Raw genomic sequence first — 18,122 nt, 5'->3', positions numbered from 1 at the left:
TAGGAGATGCCCTGCTGGAGGAAAGCTTTTCTTTTTAGAATGAATGGTATCCATCTACTTGGGAGCAGAGAGAAAGGTGCTGTGGAGAAGCCAGATGAGGTTTCCCTGGGACAAGAGGGAAGAAAAGGAGGCCAGAGGGAAAGGTGAGAGAAAACGTGAAGACGTCGTACATTTTTTTATGTACTTGGGCAGGTTTCCTGGAATTAGAGAGCTAAGGTGATGGATGGAGTAAAGTACAAGGATGTATTTATGGCTGGAGGAGAGTGGGAAAGATTTGGAACAGCTGCATAAAAGACCAGCAGGTGGGGGGGAGCAGCTCTGGGCCTGGGCAGGAGTAGTGGGGGGGTGGGGAGGAGCGGTGTAGGGAGGAGGAGCATCTCATGTGTAGTCCAGTTTTGTGGGCAGTGTGGCAGCTAAGAAATGCAGGACTCAGGGGTCCAGGGTGATGGTAAGAGCTTAGATGCAGGGGTGCCTAGGTGGCTCAGTCGAGTGTCAGATTTGATTTGATTTAGGCTCATGTTGTGATCTTGCAGAGGTGGGATGGAGCCCCACATTTGGCTCTGTGCTCATCCAGGAGCCTGCGTGAGGATTCTCTCTCTCCTCTCCTTCTGCCCCTCCCCCTACTCTCTCTTTCTCTCTCTCTCTCTTTCTTTAAAATAAATAAATCTTTAAAGAGAGAGAGAGAAAGAGCACTTTAACTGCAAAGAAAGCCTATGACCTTAGATGTCTCAGACCAACCAATGGACCCAAGCAAGGGAGGAAATTTTCTTGAGGACAGACACTGCGTCTGATGCCTTATCACATCTCTCAACTCTTGGCATGTAGTAGCTTCTCCATAAATATTTCATCATAAGTGAACAAGCTGAATATAAGATAGAAGGTCTCAAGAAAGTGCCTCCTGGATAATACAGATAGAAGAGAGGTCACTTGAGGCCGAGACCATCCAGGCAGTTGTTAGAATCTTCCTCAGAAAGTTCCTCTTGGTTTATTTCCCTCACTAATGTCTGTCCTCTTTTGGCGTGCGACTTTATCAGAGTTCACTCCTCTTCTTTGCATCTGGCACCATGTCTTGTGTTTCGCACAGAAGAGATATCCAGTGCCTGTTTACAGAATTGGACACAAACCAAGATGTGATGGGCATTTTGTGGTGGTTGTTTATCTTTGAGGAGCGTAAAGCCTGCTGAATAGAGGAATTGCTGCTTCTGCTTCCTGTTGCTATCCCTTGGCCTCATCATGCAAACTCTTGCTCATTTTACAGCAACCTGGGTTACCTTTTGGCTTCCATTGCCTCACTCTCAGCTGGCCTTGAAATAAGCACCCTTAAGCATTCTGGTACTGGTGCAGCCCAGCCTGCGTCTGGCATGGCACTTCCTCCTCACAGAAGGAGCCTTTGCCCTCTCAGGACTCCCCAGGGTGCTCTGTATTGCCTTGCTCGATCTTGGCTACCTTCCACCAGGATTGGCCTGCTTAGTCTTGAGTAAACACTTCTCCCTGTCAACCCAACCCCAGCCCATCCATGGGGACCCATCGGCACAGTTAAGCCATTTCAGCAAGCAGAAGCTACACCAGAGCTGTTCATAATCCTCAGACCTTTTAAAACTATTTTCTGGAATTCACAGACTACTTTTCCACAATAGGAGGCCCTTTGAAGAGGTAGGTGCATGAGATAATCTGGGTGAAGCTATGAGGACTGTGACAGTAATATAAAGAAATCTGGAATAGAAGCCCTGGCTATTTTATATATATTTCAAACATTTTCAGGAGATCTTTATCCCTGAGAGCTAAATATGTCATTATTTTCTTTCTTTCCTAAGTAGGAATCCTTGCTATCACAATTGGGAAAAATAAGCACATAAAATATAGAATCAATTACCAGATTGGGTCAAAAAGCTGGACCCACCACTGCTGACTAGAATCGAAAGCAACCTATTAAATTTCTACCATTCAGATGCTATCTTATTAAATATTGCAGTGGTGATGGGGCCTTATTCAACTCATTAAGCTAAACCTATTCAAATGAGTCTTGCTACTTGCCACCAAAAGTTCTGTGTCTTGTGCTAAAAGTTTGACTCACTAAAGGCCATTTGGGACAAAATCAAGTCTTTTGTGTGTATAAAATTTTTCCCCTGTTGACTCTGTAATCACTGTTCCCTTGTAGATTAGCAATACCATTGAGCAATAGAGTTGAGTTGGATTCTTCTAGTGCAGGGGAAGAATCATGGAGCTAGACTGAATTGGCCTCAAATCCACCACTTTCTGACTGTGTAGAAGTTACATTCCCCACCCACAATACTGGAAAGCAGGGGTAAGAACATTGCACTCTCTCCCATATGGCAATTTTGTGAGGATTAAATGAGTGCATTTCTTTAAAAAGTGCCCAGGAAAGCACCTGACACATATTAGGTGAATAACAAGGGGCTTCTCTTCCCACTTCCCTCCTTTAGTTCCTACCTTGTTTTCCTGAGGGTAACTTTTCAAAGGGCAAATAGAACATATTATGGAAGTGCTTCTGTATCCGTTCATAGTACAGAAATCATTCGAAATGTATAGAAACAGGAATTCATTTTTGTGAAATTTTCTTACATCACCTATTCTGCATGAGATATGTTTTTAAAGTTCTTCCTAGATGAGACAGCACTTTGGACATACATGAGGTAATACAATCTGGTGAGGCCGTTCAAGGTCAGGCCTTTGATCCCCATTTTATAGATGGGTAAACTAACAGGGAAGTGACAGTACTTTTCTCAAGGTCATGTGACAAGTAAGTGTGGGAACTTAACACTGCAGCCCTGTGACTTTCTCTCCTCAGCTGCACTGAGGTACTGGTCTAAAACCCCAGGTGAGAAGCCACCTTTGTTAGATGAGTTCCTGACTCACTTTTGGGTATGAAAAGAACACTGTCCTTGACAAGGAGGAGGGGTAGAAATGTCAGTTGCCCCAAACATCTAAGGATTTCCTCTATTACACCGCCGTGTAAACATCCAGCTTCCCATGACCCTGCCCAAAGAGCCAGGACAATTTCTGTATTATTGGAGAGAGTGAACACTTTGCCATGGAAAGGACCAAGAAAAAGTGGGAGGGGATTAAATAAATAAGAGATAAGAATCAGGGCAAGAGCTGTTCTTGAGGAGGCTTTCACCATTTCAAGACAGATGGCAGCTGTCTATAAAATATGTTTGCAAGTCCTACTTCCTTCTTCACTTTGGTTTGTTGTGACAATTGGAGTTAAGTTTTAGGCAAATAAATATATAGGAGCATATTTTCGCTCCAAGTATTGGAATAACTAAAGCCCCAGAATACCTCACGAATTTCTCCATTCACTTTGCACAAGAAAACTTCTTTCTGCGAAGTGAGTTTTATTGTTTTTCTGTGCTTGATGGGGAGGCAGGGGGAAGACTTAAGATCCATTTCTCCAATAGTAAGCATTCCTGGTATCATGTAACTAATCAGTTAGTCTGGAGCAGTCTCCCACTCTGGGGAATTGTCTTCTTCCATTTGGTATTTACATCTGCCCTCTGTGCGGTGCACCTACAGCCCACTCATCTGATGCTGGTTCTTGGCTGTCAAACTTCCAGCCCTTGGGCTGTGATGCTCACATCAGGCCAGTCTCCCACCACAGTCCACCTGCCCCAAGAACCAGCCCCTTCACAACATCCCTGTCCTGAGCATTGTTCCCTCAGCGTCCTCTAAGCTGAGTGATGGGACTTCTCTTGGAAATTCTAATCCCTTTTGAAAAACATATTTTATTTTAACAAAGGCCCCTGATGCTAAATCTGGGGTCCATACTAGAGACTGTGTTTCAAGGGGAGCCGGGTGTTTCAGGATTCTAGTTATGCCACATCTGTAGAGCCAAATGATCGTTGGTAATCAGTGGAGAAAACCCCACCCAAATGATCTCCTGACATAACGACCACCTCACTTTACCAGATATCAAGAGAGCATCTTTCTATATGGCTCAGACTAGAACCTCTGGGAAAAACAAATGCTGTACAACATGAATTACTGAAGTGCAGTGAAGCAAGAACTGAGTTGCAAAGGCCTGAAAAAGAAATGAGGCTCAATATTAAGAGTTGGGGAGAAAAGACCTAAGGACATGTGATAAAGGAGACCACATGGAAATATGTGCAGAAATACGCTTTGTGGAAATAACCTTTGGGCAATGAATGTCAGGTGAAATTAGGAGTAAGAAGGAAATAACATGAGATGCTTCTAAATGGCTGCTCTAAGGTGTGATGGGCATAATTTGACTTGATTACTCTCTAGAGTTTCTGATTTACATAATGCAAAGATACATGCTCAGTGGCAATCTATTTAATGTTTACCTCTGAGAAGCCCTATGCTTTCTTGTCTTATTTTAAATTCAGACTTGGTGGGATCTTTTGTTTTTGTCATGTCAGTTTGTTTCTTTATGGTGCTGTGAGATGTTAAAAACAGACACAATGACCATCTCCCAAGAAATAAAATCTATCACCTTAAGGATTGAAAGGTGAAGGACATTGGTTAAATTAGTAATTCTCTTAAGTCTGAAGAAGTTTTTTTTTTCCCCCAAGATTTTATTTATTCATGAGAGACACAGAGAGAGGCAGAGACATAGGCAGAGGGAGAAACAGGCTTCCTGCAGGGAGCCCAATACAAGACTCTATCTACCCCAGGACTACAGGATCATGACCTGAGCCAAAGGCAGATGCTCAACCACTGAGCCATCCAGGTGCCCCTGAGTCTGAAAAAGTTTTAAAAAGATTTTTTTTTTTCTCTCTCTCTTACCTTTTTCATGATTTCATTTACATTGATTTGTGCAGACATTAAAAGTTCCCTAGTTCTGTACTTCTAATGATTGAGATTACATTGTTTTCCTGGTTTATAAAATTTTAGTGGATCGGGCAGCCCTGGTGGCTTAGAGGTTTAGTGCTGCCTTCAGCCCAGGGCGTGATCCTGGAGACCCGGGATCGAGTCTCACGTTGGGCTCCCTGTGTGGAGCCTGCTTCTCCCTCTGCCAGTGACTCTGCCTCTCTCTCTCTCTCTGTCTCTCATGAATAAATTTAAAAAAAATCTTTGGGGATCCCTGGGTGGCTCAGTGGTTTAGCACCTGCCTTTGGCCCAGGGCGTGATCCTGTCGATCTGGGATCGAGTCCCATGTCGGGCTCCCTGCATGAAGCCTGCTTCTCCCTCTGCCTGTCTCTCTCTCTCTCTCTCTCTTTCTCTTTTTCTTTCTCTTTCTCTCTCTCTCCCTGTGTCTATCATGAATAAATAAAATCTTTTTAAAAAATTTTTTTAAATTAAAATTTTGGTGGATCAGGTGGGTGGGGGAGCACAAAATGTATGAGAAAAACTAAATTTTGCAAAGACTTCATATAAAGTCAAACGTCTGATGGTCTATTTCTCACATGTGCTTACATATCGTGGTGGCTTTGGGGCCTGCCAGTCTGAGGCCAATTGCCACTTACTAATTGTGTGATCTTAAGCAAGTTACTCAATATTTTGGGCATCCATATTTTATCTGTAACATGGAGATAATAAATAATGCCTACCTCTTAGAGTTGTTGCAGGGACAGAGTTGATAATACATGTAAAACACTTATTAGGACAATGCTTTTACATTTGTCCAATAGATTATGTAGTATTAGAGGAGCCACAGAAGGTTAGAGGTTGTGTCCATTTGAATACTTAGAAGAAATCTAATCTTTTAAGTGAAAATGTGATATTTAAATGATCTTTATTATGGTATAAAAAAGTCAGTTTCGTTTTAGGTTGCAAAATGTCCAGACACAAAATACTAAACAACAAGATTGAGTTAGTAGCTAGAACTAACATTTGTTTAGCACCAACTTTCAATGAAGAGCATTTTTTTAGGATTTTATTTATTTATTTGACACACAGAGAGAGAGAGTGCACACAAGCAGGGAGAGTGCAGGCAGAGACAGAGGGAGAAGCAGGCTCCCTATGGAGAAGGGAGCCCAGTGCAGGGCTCAGTCCTAGGACCCTGGGATCACGACCTGAGCCGTGGCTTAACCAACTCAGACGGGTGGTTAAGCAAATGCTTAACTAAGTAGATGCTTAACCAACTGAGCCACCCACCTGAGCGCCCAAACAGCAAGTTTTAGGAAGCAAAATGTTTGTCTTTACTTTATAACTAACTTCTACTTAAAGCTTTGGCCTGACAGTAGACATTTATCACGTGGTGCCTGCCCCATGTCCAAAATCCTTTCCTATGTTCACGGAAAACCCCACTGTAAGAATCTTGGTAGGGAAAGCCAGAAACTGTGCCTTCTTTCCCTCTGCCTTGTGCCATGTTTAGAATCTTTCTGGGTACACAGTATATGCTGGTTAAATTAAAAATATAAACAGGAAGAAAATTTTCACAACCAGGAAAGGCTACATGGTGAGTCAGAGGTTTTTCTCTGTTCACAAGTAGCTCCACTGTGATTAACTGAGTATCTTTGGGCAAGTCACACAACTTGCTCAGTTAGTTAGTAGCTTCTGCATTCATATATATGAGACATAAACAAGGCCATGGACCCAACTGGAGTGATATAAGGATTAATCAATGAATGAAAATTAGCTAGGAATATCCATATAAAATTGTATGTCAAAAAAAAAATAAAATCGTATGTCTATCATATACTAAAAGGTAAGATATGTTTAGTTCACAGATACATATCCCATTATAAGTGTTTTTAGATTGGTTTAGTTGAACTCCTAGAATTTTCTATGCTATATATTATTATAAACATTAATTTATTCTTCATACAATTGTGAAAGTTAAGATAAATTTTTTATCAGGTGTCCAAATTTCATAATTCCAGTTTCTGAGCATTTAGGAAATTTTCCTTCTTCCATCTTCCCTTTTATTTAATTAGGAATTTGTTTAATAGTTACCACATTTTTAAGCTTTAAATTGTAAATTTCTTACTTTCCTCTCCTTTATGGGGCTTCTATAAATTCAGCTCCCATTTTTCTTTTTCTTAAACAGATGCATTGCCTACCCCCCTCTTGAGAAATGTGAATGAAAAATTTCCCATGACTCCCATAATTGCTTTTTCAGTCCCCTCCAAATATTTCAACCCAGCTCTTTTAAAATATGTGATCCAAGGTTGAAAAAGCCAACTTCATCTTTTTTTTTAAAAAGATTTTATTTATTTATTTATTCATGAAAGACGCAGAGAGAGAGAGAGAGAGAGAGAGAGAGGCAGAGACACAGGCAAAGGGAGAAGCAGGCTCCACACAGGGAGCCCGATGTGGGACTCGATCCTGGGACTCCAGGACCACACTCTGGGCCGAAGACAGGTGCTAAACCACTGAGCCACCCAGGGATCCCTATCTTTTAACACACATTTTGCACACAAACACCACAACCAGAACACAAACATCCATACCTAGACACCTCTCTGCTTTATGCTTTGCCACCTTCATCAATCTTTGAGATTTTTGCAAAGAGGAAATCACTAAATCCAATAAACCAATCCTTAGCATGTGTATGGCTCTCTAAAGCCAAGGTGATTTATGATGCTAAGTTTGAAAGAAATATCACTGCTGTTCATTGATCTGCCTGCCATTTTATGGCTTTTCCCAATGAAATGAGACAGGAAAACATTTAATTAGAAGTGCACTAAATTTGGAAGACATAAGAGTCTTTAGCAATCTTTGAAAATTAAATACTTCATGTGTGGGAGAAATACAGATACATTTCACTTCGTGTAATATTGCTGCCATGCTCCTGAGACTTTGAACATGAAAGGAATTTTTTAAAGTGAAGTTTAATTCTTTTAGAAATCTGTCTTGAATCTTTTTATAAAACAGAAGACGACTTTAAGTTCAGCCTGAAGGGAGGGCAAGACTTAGACAATTAGAAGCAGAGAAGCCAGGCATTTCAGATCGGAAAAATGCTGTAACAAAAGCTGCAGACTGAGAATGAGCATAACATTTTCCAGCAGTGATGAGGAGATGAATGTGACTGGTACATAGAAGGAAGAAGAGGGAAACCAAGTTGGAGATTGGTAGAGGCAAATATTCCGGGACAGGCCTACGGAAACTGCTCACTGTCCTGCAACGGTTTTCCCACAGGACATTAGCTGTATGGCACAATCCACCTATTGCGTAGATACATCTTTGCTCTTACTTAAAAGGCCACATTCATCCATTTGTGCATCAGATATTTATTAAGCTTTTTCTGCAGTATGTTACACACAGTGTTAGATGTTATTGAAGTGACAATAATAAACTAGCCATGTATCAGGTGATCAAGTATCAAATAATCTGGAAAGAGAGATTGGATTTACATATAAATAATCATAATATGGGGCATTATGTGAAATACAAGCAAATTGCTTTGTCATTCAATAATATGAAAGGAAAAATTACATCCAGTTGATGAACTTAGGAAAGACTCATGCAGATGCAGCCCTTGCTCAGAACTTGGCAGAATTAGTAGAATGGAGGGTGCAGGAGAACATTCCAGAAAGAGGGAACAATTTGAGCCAAGTTGGGAGGACATACATGGCAGGACAGGGGGCATATCTAGTTAACACTTCAGACCAGAGGGTGGATGGAAGAAATGGTGGGGAGTAGATGGTATATGTGACCAAAGCTGTCAGAAACTAATTTGTCTAGCTGAGGAATGACCACAGGGGTAATTAATGTTGTTGCTGTGGATATTTCCAGGTTGCTGGGTTTTTCTCTTAAAACCAGTCAGGCATTTAAAGGCCTAGGGCAAAAAAAAAAAAAAAAAAAAAAAAAAAAAAAAAAAGGCCTAGGGCATTGATATCTGTTGAAACTTTAAATTGGGGAATAGTTGGCTCCTAACAACCATATCGGTTACACCCAGGCAAACATCCTCCAGGTCTCCCTATCTAATGGCGATATGAAAAGAAGTTGTAGCAAACATTACTACCATGTTTCCTTGAGTACAACTCAGAAGTGAGTTGATAAGACTCTCTGAAGCCAAGGGGGCTGGCCTCTTGAGAAGCTTCTATCTCCAAAACAATAACAATGTAAAACTTCCTCTCTGAAGCTAAATTAGAAGAAGTAAAGAGATGCCTGCCTAGGAAGAAAAGCTTCACAGGCTCTTCTATACCATGATCTAAATTTAGACTCAAATCTGAGAACAGGAGGGCAGATCAAGTGTTTGTTTCCGTTGTAAATTCCACAGCCCCAGTTTGAATTTCCTTTACTATCTTTTAGGATCTTTTCTTTCTTTCTATTGTTTTTAAATATTTATTTATTTATTTTATTTATTTATTTATTTATTTATTTATTTATTTATTTATTTATTATGATAGACACAGAGAGAGAGAGAGGCAGAGACACAGGAGGAGGGAGAAGCAGGCTCCATGCCAGGAGCCCGACCCAGGACTCGATCCTGGGACCCCAGGATTGTGCCTTGGGCCAAAGGCAGGCGCCAAACTGCCGAGCCACCCAGGGATCCCCTCTTTTAGGATCTTTTCAAAGGCCCCCCTTCCCAGGCTGCAATTGCTCCTAGGCTGTAGACATACAGAGCTGCGTTTTCTAGCGCAGGATCATAAAACAATTCTGGAAAGTTTGAGGAGATGAGAAATCTGGAAAGGACGGTTGTTATTTGATGGTGCTAACATCAGCTATGGGGAAGATTTTTTTCCCATAGCACCCTCTATCCCTCACCCCAAACTGCTCTTGCTCAGTTATTACAAGTTAATTCCAGGGGCACCTGGGTAGCTCAGTGGTTAAGTGTCCGCCTTCAGCTCTGGTCAGAATCCTGGGATCCTGGGATTGAGTCTCTCATCGGGCTCACGGCGGGAAGCCTCCTTCTCCCTCTGCCTGTATCTCTGCCTCTCTCTGTGTCGCTCATGAATAAATCAATAAAACTTTTATTAAAAAAAAAGCTAATTCTGTTAATAACAGTCAGTTACTAAAGCTGATTTCTGATTTTGTGCAGAGGCCTGGGCTTCTTATCATTTTCCTCCTTGCCACTCCTCTGTTTGTACCTTTCCTTTATCTTTTCTGCTCCAGCTAAAACAGAAAGTCTCAGTAACATGTGTTATGTGATGAAGGGGAAGATGGAATGGGGGTGGGATGTGTTGGCTGAGGATGAAGGACAGTTGGGAATGGCTCATGTTTCAACAATGAAACTTTTGAGAATCCCCGTTCCAGCTCTACTTTTTCTTGCTCTCTGTACCCTCTGAGACACGTGCTGTATTCTTCTGCACCCAGAAGGTAATATTCACAAACTTGGTCCATCCCTGCATTCAAAAGTAGTCTCTTTCCTCACAGAAGTCTGTGGAAGGCACATTGTAACTAACCCACTCAAGGTGATGCTCCAGAGATTAGCTAATTAATTAATAACTACATAGCACCCTAAGCTTGCTGAGCATTTATTTCATAAATTCTGGAGATTAGTGTTTAATAACAAAAGACTCCCTGAGTAAAAACACCAAAGCCTGAGGTCTAACAAGAAAAAAAATCTACAAGGCCATACCCTTTCCCCCTGACTTTTCTAACACTGGAAGAAATGTGTCTTGCATTCGTAAGCCATTTAGAGAAATATGAGGGAGGGAGGGGGGAGGAGAGGAAAAACCTTTTGTGTTGCCAAGAAAATTAATTTAGTGAAGAGCTTTCATAAGGGAGAAAATGAGGAGAAGCAAAAGAAGGGAAGGAGTGCACACATCATCAGGATCATGATGTAGGACTAACACCCCCAGACCAAGGAGGAACAAAGGACGGTTTTTGAAGTCTTTTGGAAGAGGATAAAGAGACCAGATGTACTTGGCAAACACATTCTTTAAGAATAGTTTGTGGTTGTCCAGACATTCCATTCAAATTAGTGGCTGTTCTGGAAAGAAATAAGGACAGGAGCTGCTGAAACAAGCAATCTGGAAGCACAGGAAAGTTAATATTCACAGAGAAAAAGTTGTCCAGACTGGCGTCAGAATGGTTGCCGCAGAGTCTTAACAGGGCAGTGAATCGCTGCGGGCTTTCTAACATACTTGGGGGCAGAGCCCTTCTTGGGCTGGTTAAAATCTCTCCTCCCTCCATAACTTCTAAATTATTATTTTTGTTACCATTATTTGTTTGGTTACAATGTACAATATGTGCTGATGAAACTTGGCCCCACAAATGAGAGGAAAAATCTCAAGGTGCTAATAATCAGATCCTTCCTAATGTTTTCTCTAAACGGCCCAACGATGGAAGGTGGTGGGTACTCTCACAAGGGAATGATTTTCAGACAAAGTCCATCTCCTAGGTGACACTGAGTGATCCTGAGAAGGTCTCCCAGACATAGCTCTGCCTACTGAGTAGGGCCAAAATCCTTAGTGCCTGATCATGGAATGAACTGCCCCCAGCATGATGGACTACCCACCACTGGGAGGATTCAAGCAGCGACAGGACCTAAGGGGTTTTCTACCCCGCAGCAGGTCAGACACATTTGCCTCCTAGGTCCCTGGTTTGATAATCCCAGTAGCACACAACCAATGAAAATAAGAAAGCCCATCTTTAGGTGACTTTGTTCTCAGGATTAAGAATTATAACCACTGATTTAAAAGAATGCCAACAAACCTAACTGCAATGATTTGGAGACAGATATATTGTGAGTGACTTCTTAGAAGAGCTCTTGTACTTCTGGTATTTCTTTTTGCACTTCTGGTCCATCTTGCTCATCATTTAGAAGGATTTATTACAAAACAAGCTGTGTATCACACTATTGAAAAGAATTTACTGCCTGCAGCTTGTTAGGGAAGTTGCAAGACATACCAAATTTGTCTTGCAAGCCATGAAGATAAACTTACAGAGCTTGGAGGCACACCATAACATTTTTTTAAAATACAGAGAGGTATTTATTTATTGATTCAATTTCATTTGTCCTTCATTTATTTTAATTTTTTTTTTTTTTTTTTTTTTTCAACTTTTATTTATTTATGATAGTCACAGAGAGAGAGAGAGAGAGGCAGAGACACAGGCCGAGGGAGAAGCAGGCTCCATGCACCGGGAGCCCGACGCGGGACTCGATCCCGGGTCTCCAGGATCGCGCCCTGGGCCAAAGGCAGGCGCCAAACCGCTGCGCCACCCAGGGATCCCCATTTATTTTAATTTTTATCATAAAATAAAGATACACACAAACACCTATATACCCATCACCCGAGACACTCTATCCATGATACTCTGTATGCCACTCTCAGACTCCTGGTTTCTCTTTCTACCAAAGCAAATCCTATCCTGAAATTTCTGTTACCCACTTCCTTGTTTTTCTTTTAGTTTTTATTGCCTATGCTTTTATCTTTAAATGATATCTTGTTTAGAATTGCCTGTTTATGGAATAGAATAAGTAGAATCATACTTTAATATTTTGTTGCTTTTTCACTCAACATTTTATTTTTGAGATTCATTCATGCTGATGATAATTGTATAGTATTCCTTGTCTGTACAACAATTTAATTATCTATTCCACCTTTGGTGAACATTTGGATTCTTGCTCTTTACAATTAGAGCAATGGTGCTGTAAAGATTCTTGTATGTGTCTCTGAATACATTTGTGCAAGGATTTTTAGAGGGTATATATACATAAAATTGAAATTCCTGAATCTTTGTGTATGTATATTTCAACTTTCTAGGTAATACCAACCTTTTTCTAAAGTTGTTATGCATTTGAATTCCAACCAGCAGTGTGTCTGAGCTCTGTTGATCAATCTATACCCTTGTCAACACTTGGCATTGAACAACTTTCAAAGTTTTTGCCGTTCTGTTGAGTGGGTAGTTGCATCTCATTATAGTTTTAATTTACTTTTCCCTGGTTACTAATGGAACTAAATATCTTTTCATATGTTTATGTATAATTGGTTCATGTTTTCTGTGTGTGTAATTCCTTTGTTTCTTTTGCTAATTTTTCTACAGATTGCTAGACTTATTTATTGATTCATTGGAGTTCTTCATATATTCTGGATCCAACTATTTGGTGGATTATATATGTGGTGAATATATTTTCCTAGAATAATGCTTATTTTTGTTTTGTTTTACTCTATTTTATCTTTTTAAATAGTTCTAACTTTAATCAAATCTATCGATCTTTTTCTTTCCAGTTAGTGCTTTTTATATCTTATGTAAGAAAAACTTCCCTACCCAGAATTTGTTAACATATTCTCCTATACCGTCTCCTAAAAGTTATATATCACATATCATTGAATACAAGTTGCTGTTGATTGTAAGAAACATCACAATTTCAGAAGTGGCAAAATGAAAAAGGAAGTATATCCTTGAAATGATGACAACAAAGCAAATTTGTTTTTCTTGTATGTGTCTTTAATCCAACTAAGGCTGATTTGGGAATATGCCATAAGAAGAGAGTCCACATTCTTTTCCATGTGGATTATCAACTGCCTCTTCACCATTTATTGCAAAGTCCACCTTTCCCCCAGTGATCTGACTTGCCACCTCTACCATACATGAAATGACTATATATACTGGCCCTGTTTCTAGGCTCTCTATTTTGTTTGATTAATCTATTTGTCTATCCCTGTCCCAATATTACCCTTACTGACTACTATAGGTTTGCTATATAAGAGTGTAAATCTTCCCTTTATGTTCTTTTTCAAGAAGAGAACTCTGTTGCAGTTTTGAATGGAAATGCATTGAATCTATAGGTCAATTTGTGGAACATCAGTATTTTTATGAGATTGGGTCTTTCTATCCACAAATATCATATTTTTTTAAAAAGTTTATGTATTTATTCATGAGAGACACAGAGAGAGAGAAAGAGAGAGAGAGAGAGAGAGAGGCAGAGACACAGACAGAGGGAGAAGCAGGCTCCATGCAGGGAGCCTGACGTGGGACTTGATCCGGGGTCTCCAGGATCACGCCCTGAGCTGAAGGTGGTGCTAAACCGCTGAGCCACCTGGGCTGCCCAGTATCATATTTCTTTTTTTCTCTTTTTTCATATTTCTTTAATTAGGTATTCCTTATAGCTTTTCAATGAAGTTTTATAATTCTCATTATAAAAGTCTTGCATATGTTTAGTTAGGCTCATTCTTAAGTACTTTGTGTTTTGTGTTTTGATACTATATAGGAAGAAAAAGTTTTTCTTGAACCTCTTAGGGTCCCAGGCTGGGTCTGAAAATTAAACTGACAAAGACAGATATACAGGAGAAAACCATACAAATTTATTTTTTACAAGACATGAGAGTCTTCATAAGAAAATGAAAAACTGAAGAAGCAAGTTAGACCCGTGTATTTTTATGCTAGGTTCAATGAAGAATGGGCAATCATATAGAAATATGATAGGTTAAGTAGTATGTGGTAATTATAGTAAACTTTGTCATCTTTTAAAAATTCATTTGTTTATTGGGGATCCCTGGGTGGCGCAGCGGTTTGGCGCCTGCCTTTGGCCCAGGGCGCGATCCTGGAGACCTGGAATCGAATCCCACATCGGGCTTCCGGTGCATGGAGCCTGCTTCTCCCTCTGCCTATGTCTCTGCCTCTCTCTCTTTCTCTCTCTGTGACTATCATAAATAAATAAAAATTAAAAAAAATTTAAAAAATTCATTTGTTTATTGCTGGTATATATAGATGCTAAATGACTTTTGTCATTTTTGTACCCACAAAAGTCAATATACATTGCTAGAAGTCAAAACATTGCTAAACTCTCATGTTCATCTCTATAGGTTATGAACATATTCTTTTGAATTTCTTACATACACTATCATGTCATTGTGATTCTTCCATTCTAGTCTGTATATATTTTATTTCTTTTTCTTGCCTTACTCCACTATTTCAGTCATCTAGTACAATACTTGAGATGGCAGCATACTTTTATTGTTCCTTATTTTATTTTATTATTTTTTATTTTATAGAGAGATAAAAAGAGTGTGAGTGGGGGGAGGGGCAGAAGAAGAGAGAGACTCTTAAGTAGGCTCCACACTTAGCATGGAGCCTGGCATGGGGCTCCATCTCACAACCCTGAGATTATGACCTGACCCCAAATCAAGAGTCAAACACTTAACTGACTTAACCATCCAGGTGCCCCTCTAATTCCTCATTTTAAAAGGAATGGTTACTTATGATGTTTACTGTAGATTTTTGTAAATATGCTTTATCAAGGAAAATATTCTTAGTTTATTACGAGTTCTTCTAGGTGGATATTGAATTTTATCAAAGGCTTTTTTGCATCTATTGAGATCATGATACGATTTTTCTCCTTTAATCTTTAATGTGATAAATTACATTAATTGATTTTCTCAGCTGAAACTAACTTTAAATTCCTGGGTGAACCAATTTGATTATGATGTATCATTTTGCTGAACATAAATTGAAATTTTGTTGAGGACTTTTATGTCTATATTCATGAGTGAGATTGCCCTGATATTTCTGTTTCTTACATTCGCCAAGTCAAATTTTGGTATAAGGTTATGCTAGCCTCATAAAATGAGTTGAGGAATAATCTCTCTTTTTCTATACTCTAGAATAGCTTCTGTGAGATTAGCATCATTTATTCCTTGAATGTTTGGTAGAAGTCACAGGTAAAATTATTTCAGCCTGATTTTTCTCTACAGAAAATATTTAATGATAGATTCAAGTTCTTGAATGGTTATGAATCTAGTCTTGTTTTATATTTCTATTTCTTGGAATTTTTCCACTTTATCTAAATTTTCAAATTTAATTCACATAAAAATGTTCACAGAGTTTTTTAATCTGTAATTTTAGCATCATGTGTGATTATAACTTTTTCTTTATTCCTCACATTGTTTGTTGTGACTTCTCTTTTTTCTTGATCATTTTTACCAAAGGTTTGTAAAATTTTTAAATCTTTCCCAATGATTGGTTTATTTGGTCCTTTCGATTGTATGTTTACTTTCAATTTTATTATTTTCTTCCTTTTTAAATTATTTCTTCTATTTTATTTGACTTTATTTTGCAATTCTTTTTCTAACTCCTTCACTCTTCATATTTCAAACTATTTTCTCTTCTTTCTTTTCTTTTTCTTTCTTTCTTTCTCTCTTTCTTTCTTTCTTTCTTTTTTTTTTTTTAGGTAGGCTCCATGCCCAGCATGGAGCCCAGTGCATGAATTCAGGACCCTGAGATCAAAACCTGAGCTGAGATCAAGAGTTGGTTGCTCAACCAACCGAGCCATCCAAGCACCCCAAACTGTTTTTTCTTTTATTATAAGCTTTTAGGTCTAGAAATTTCCCTTTACTTCTTTAGTTTTATCTCTCAACTTTCTTCATATAGTATCAACTATTTAATACACGTAGCATTTAAATATTGTCAGATTTTCAGAATGATTTGTTCTTTGACCTTTGAGTTTCCAAACAAATGGGTATATCTAGTTATCTTTACTTTTTATTTTTTTAAATAGATTTATTTATTTGAGAGAGATAGAGAACGCACAAGAGCCAGCAAGAGGGAATGGCAAAGGGGGAGGGAGAGGGACAAGCAGACTCTGCACTGAACACAGAGCCCTATGGGTTAGGTGGGGGCAGAATGGGCCTTGATCTCACAGCCCTGAGATTTTTTTACCTGAGCTGAAATCAAGAATTACTGATTTTTTTAAAAGATTTATTTATTTATTCATGATAGACATAGAGAGAGAGAGAGAGAGAGAGAGGCAGAGACACAGGAGGAGGGAGAAGCAGGCTCCATGCCGGGAGCCCGACGTGGAACTCGATCCCGGGACTCCAGGATTACGCCCTGGACCAAAGGCAGGCGCCAAACCGCTGAGCCACCCAAGGATCCCGAATTACTGATGTTTAACTGGCTTTGCCATCCCCGTGCCCCCTAGTTATCTTAAAAAAAAAAAAAAAAGATTCTTGACTTAATTGCAGTAAGAAAATATGGTCTGTGCAATATGCAAAAATTTCAAAATTTGTTGAAACTTGCCATATGGCTCAATCTATGATCAACTTTAGTGAGGTTTCTGGGTGGGCTCAAAAACAATTGATTTTTTTTTCTCACTCTATGATCTTGCATTTGGAGTCCCAACTTTATTGAGACTTGTATTTAAACTGCATGCTTAGAGCAGACTCTAGGCTTTCACCTCTGTCCCCAAGACTCCCAAGGTTTGGGATAGGTTTTCTTGGACAGAAAACCAATATTCAAATTCACTAGATTCAGTGAATACCTTCCAGGCAAGAGTTGACTTTGGGTTCTTTTTAACTCACTGGTTTCTGGCTTTTACTGTATCCTGGTGCTACTGTTCAACTTCTTGCCAGTTTATAGATGCCAAAATATATTTTTAATATTTTACCCAGTATTTTTGTTGCCATTTTCATTGAAAGAGTTAGTCCAGACACTTCCCTCAGCATCTTACTAGAAATGAAAATCCTTATTTTATTTTTCGTCATATATTTATTGGGCACCTACTATGAGAGGAATAAAAGCTATAATTCTGATCTGTATCCAAGGTGAACTAGTAGCATGAGAAAAAGAGTCATTGGGGTAGGATGGTAGAGGCAATTAACCAGTGGTGAAAACAGGTGGTTAAGTATACAGGTTTGGGAGTCGAGTATGCCTGGGGACAAAACCCAGGGTCACTGCTTACTAGCTGTGAGCCTTGAGGCAAGTCACTCAAACTCTCTGTGCCTCAGTTCCTTCACTAATATATTGGTGTTAATGATAGAGATACCTCATAGGTTTGTTGTTGGGATTTCTAAAAGAACCAAGCATACTTTGATGGCTCAGAAAATGCTAAGTAGTCTTTGTCCTGTGAAAAGGATTTTGATCTATAATGGTACCAGAGGATATGAAATGGAGAATCTTGCTCATTCACCCACAGAACTGAACTTAAGATCTGAGAGAATGATTTCCTGTAAATGCCTCTTTTACAGAAAGCTGAGACTTATTTTTTTTTGCTACAGCACGAATTTCCCAAATTGCTGTTCCTCTGTTATTTCCTGATAAAGCAAGTTCTTGTTAATTCGAGCTTGCATCACTTCACTTCTTCATTGGGATTGACAGTCCTCAGAGAAGAGATGCATAAGCTGGGAACAACAAAGTTATTTCTCTAAGGTTTAATCACCTCCCATGGGAGCTGCCAGAGGGAGGGCATAAAACGATCTCCCTTCCAACTCTGAGCTGGGGAGACTTGATTCTTATTCTAGGGAAAAATCCTCCCCACTTCTGGGTTCCCTTAAAGAGAACCCTTTTCACTGGCTCTCTCCCTCTTGACC

Source organism: Canis lupus, chromosome 7, assembly GCF_003254725.2.
Source record: "Canis lupus dingo isolate Sandy chromosome 7, ASM325472v2, whole genome shotgun sequence".
Lineage (NCBI taxonomy): Eukaryota > Metazoa > Chordata > Mammalia > Carnivora > Canidae > Canis > Canis lupus.
The sequence above is the reverse complement of the archived record's forward strand: the minus strand, read 5'-3'. Positions refer to the sequence as shown.